Here is a 4,366-nt window from a genome sequence, read left to right on the forward strand (position 1 = left end):
GGCTGCTTCTTCCATCCTTTCTCCTCACTTCCTTCCCCTTTCAAATGTCACTCCCCTCCCTTTGTCTGCCCCCACTTTTCCATCTTTTCCTGTTCTAATTTTCCTTTGCCTTCTCACTTTCTGGGGTTCAAAAGGAATCCCAGAATATCATCTATTGTATGTGTGTGCATGTTGTATGTATGTGCATGTAGGGTGTGTGTGTGCTCGTACATGTGTATTTGGGGGGCTGTGCTGACCTTTTGGAGCCAGCCTAGTGATAGGACATCCTTCAGATTATCTGAGCTTTTCTTGTATAAACGTCCTTACCCTGTACATACTCACTTCCTTATTCTTCTAAAGATCTTGTGGAAGTGAACACAGCCACCCAAATGAGAGTAAGCAAAGGCTGTTTATTCAGAGTTGGCCACAGATGGCAGGCAACCACCATCACTTGCATTTGGCAGACACTCACAGCAGGCAGGAGAGTGGAAATCTTTACAATGGAAAACAGGGAAGGCTTCAGGGATGTTCTGGTTGTAGGCTGCGGCACGGGGAAGCTGTGAGTGGGCTACTGGAAGCAGGGCATCCTATGTGATGGATTAGGGATGCATATTGGCTTTCTCTGATTAGTCGTGATTTGGAGAAATGGAAATAAATATTAGGGAACTTTTCGGTTATTAATCAAGTCCATAAAGAGAGACTTTCAAGCAAGGAAAAAACAAACAAACAAACAAAATAGGAATAATCAAGTCCCAGCTGTTTGGGGCCAATTGTTATAGGAGTTGTTTGGCTTCCTGGATTATTTGCTGTATATGGTGGACTGGCTTCTCATCCTTATTGCTGGAGACTACAGGTCAGAGTTCCGTCTTTATATATAGCCTGGCCATTTTTCATTTGTATGGTCAGTCTTCAGTCCCCACCCCCGGCTTTTGGTCATTCTCTGACTTCTCAGAAATTGACCAACTCAGGGAAAGTTAGAATTTCAGATCTTCACCAATCATAAATTGTTCAGTCATCTTCATAGTGACCTGGATTGTAAGATCTTCTGATCTTTCTATTGTGTCATCATGGCAATCATCTGATGAGAGAGTGGCTGCCTAGAAGCATTTAAAACTCTGGATAAAATGGAACAGACTAGCATCATAACCACTGTCACAAAAACAAGAACGATTGACAGTCTCTCTGAGATGCTTTGGAACCAGGAACTCCAATTGCTTAACCTAGGCCAAGAAAACAAATCCCACAGGCCATGAGGACCTTAGAGATCCAAATATTAGTAGGTTTTTTTTTTTGAAGCAACATATAGTCTTTTTTTTTTCTTAACCTTGCTTGTTTCCTTGACCTAAGTATCACAAGAAGCATTGGCAATGGTGTAGACAAAACGAAGTGGCCTTCCAATTGTGTGGAATTTTGAATCTCTTCTTCAGTTGTGAAACATGAGCCCAAAGGTTGGTTCCTTGGAGTTTCACTGCTGTATCTATTGTTAACAGTATCTGATAAGGTCTCTTCCTTTTGAATGAAGTTCGAAAGCAGTTATTCTCTGATTTTTCTTCCAGTAGACAAATCCACTAGTTGAGGATCATGGAGAGGTTGTTTAGGAAGATTTTGTAGGAAGGGGGCCTTAACCTGTTGGTGATAGGACCGGGTACATTACATGAGTCCCCTGTAGTGTCTTGTCATGTCTGCATGCAGTAGGACAGACTCCAGTATTGGAGGTGAAATCTCTAAATGTATGGACCTTCCAGGTATCAATTCATAGGGGGATAACCTATGTGTCTCCAAGAGAGTGGCCTGTATATCCATAAAGGATAGTGGATATACTTTTGGGCAAGGGAGCTCAAGGGTTTCTGAAATTTTTGGTATTTTAATTTAAGGATGCCATGTGTCCTTTTAGCCTTTCCAGGAAATTGTGGGTGGTAAGGATGGTGTCGTTTTTAGTAAGAGTTCTTTTATAAAGGTCGCCTTAAAGTGCGTGCCTCAGTCACTTGATATAAAAGGTGGGATGCCCCAGGTCGAAAACACAGAATCAAGCGGCTTGTTCACGGCTGTAAGGGCTGTAGCTTTTTGGCAAAGAAATTCTTCAACTCATCCTGAAAACAGAAATACAATATCTAAAACATATTCAAATGCCATGAAGAGTGAAAGCCGGTTAAGCGTCTTGTGAAATAAAATTTATGCAAGGCCATTGATTTGGACTGGGCTCCTGCACTAAGCCTAACAGATCAAACAAATATGGTATGTTGTTTGATGTGTTAGGCTTAGTTGTTTACAGGCATACAATATGTTGTAGCTGAGCTTTAACTAATTGCAGGAGACACTGTAACCAATTAACCAGTTAAGCTGTAACTAATGAAGCTGCCTCTGTACCATGCTTCTTTTGTCTCCTATAAATGCTATCAGGTTATGTCATTGGTTGGAGTTCTCTGAATTTCCTCTGGTTCCAAATTGTGCCTGATTTTAAACTGTTTTGTTTTTTTTGTTTTTGCTTTGTTTGCTCTGTTTTGTTCTGCTTTTCTTTGCTCCAATAAACTCAGCTAAAATGTACACTTGTCTAAGGTTTTATTTTATGTAACAGTCTGAAGGTGTTCAAAGAGACTTTGGTTTCTGGACATGTCCCAACTTTACAGTTTTTCCAGAGTTATATTTTTAACAGGTGACACATGGCTCAAAAGTAAGCTCAGTTATCTTTTCAAAGTTTTCCTACCAATGTTTACTTAAGACAGTAACCAGTTTGTCTATGCCACAATGGGTGGCATTCATGGAAAAATCCAGATAATGTAGGGGAGGAAATATCTTTCTTTCTTTCTTTTTTTTTTTCTTTAAAAGCAATTTATTTCTCATTACAAAATACAGGTGAGGAGCACGGGCGATGCCTGCAACCCCTTGGTTGCGCATCTTCCCAGTCTATTTCTGCTTCTAGAAATACCCTGTGTACAACAGCAAGCTCATGCTGTTCCCAAGTGCTTGCACATTCTAACAGCTGCAGAGTATATGACCAGGTGGAAAGTCCAACAGATGCCCCACTCACAAGGTAGGACCCTCCAGCCCGTCTTCTGGCTCCCTTTTCCTAACAGTAACTGGCTGCTCTTCCTATTGGTCATAGATAAATGACAGCCGCACAATTCTGAGTGCTTTCAAGCAACCTCGGGAGGCAGTGACTAAGACCCTTTCCTTGCTCCCAGCTTCCTATGTCCCCGGCCGCCTGTGGCACCTGGACTACTGCTGCCTCTGGGTCCCGCACATTCCAGGGTGACGACGGAGGAAGGGTAGTCCACGCATGAGGAGTTAACAGTCTTTATTGGGCTCAGACCAGGAGTCCGTGGGTCTTGAGGACCTGTGTGTATTTGTTAATCTTCTTCTCCACGTTCTTCTCGGCCTGTTTCCGTAGCCTCATGAGCTGTTTCTTCTTGCGGTAGTGGATCTTGGCTTTCTTTCCTCTTCTCCTCCAGGGTGGCTGTCACTGCCTGGTACTTCCAGCCAACCTCGTGAGCCAGGCGCCCCAGATAGGCAAACTTTCTTGTAGGCTTCAGACGCACGACCTTGAGGGCAGCAGGAACCACCATCCGCTTTTTCTTGTCGTAGGGCGGTGGGATGCCGTCAAACACCTTGAGGCGGTCCAGGGCAGCCTGGCCTCGCTTGGTCTTGTGAGGCAGCATGCCTTGCACGGTGCGCCAGAAGATGCGGCTGGGGGCCTGGAAGTGGTAGGGGCCTCGAAAGGGTTGGTGTTCATGCGCTTGGGGAGGAAAGCCAGGTACTTCAACTTGTTTCTGTAGAAATTGCCAGAAATGTTGATGCCTTCGCAGCGTACGACCACCACCTTCCGGCCCAGCAGTACCTGTTTAGCAACGATGGCCGCCAGGCGGCCCAGGAGATGGCCTCGACCATCGAGCACCAGGACCTGCACCTCCGCCATCTTCGGCAGCCGCCTGGGAAAGGGAAATATCTTTCTTATCTGTCTTAACTTCTAAGGTAGGGCTCTGTAACAGAAGGCAGATTAAAAAGTGAAAAACATACACATTTATTTAATCTAAATTTTGTATGGCATGGAAGCCTTCTGGAAATGAACCAGTTTGGGTGGATGCTTATATACTAAGTTAGACAAAGAGCAGTAAATTGTGAAAACAAGTCAAAGGGATATGGGCTAGGGTTGTTAATCATGGAGAAGTGGCTGGGAGATAAGGGCTAGTTTAACAAGGTTTATTTGCAGTTTTCTGTCAACCTTGGCTGCCCCCATTTCTGGTGATAAGAATGTCTTCCTTCACTGAGCTTACTTTTGGGCCATGTGTCACCTGCCATTCTTGCATCTGCTGTTTTTCAAGGGCTTTTAATTCAAAATAATCCATATGCCAGAATGGCATATTTTGGGGTGGTATGTTTTGAACTCCTT

At 44.0% G+C, this 4,366-nt stretch overlaps 1 pseudogene across 1 annotated transcript; it reads right to left on the reverse strand.

Moving 5' to 3' along the window:
- Positions 1-2,785: 2,785 nt before the first annotated feature.
- On the reverse strand, positions 2,786-3,933 carry LOC113223286 (annotated as a pseudogene). Its single transcript, XR_003308664.2, has one exon. The product of XR_003308664.2 is annotated as a 60S ribosomal protein L13a pseudogene (transcript).
- Between the last annotated feature and the right edge of the window lie 433 nt (positions 3,934-4,366).

Source organism: Piliocolobus tephrosceles, unplaced genomic scaffold (genome assembly GCF_002776525.5).
Source record: "Piliocolobus tephrosceles isolate RC106 unplaced genomic scaffold, ASM277652v3 unscaffolded_40581, whole genome shotgun sequence".
NCBI lineage: Eukaryota > Metazoa > Chordata > Mammalia > Primates > Cercopithecidae > Piliocolobus > Piliocolobus tephrosceles.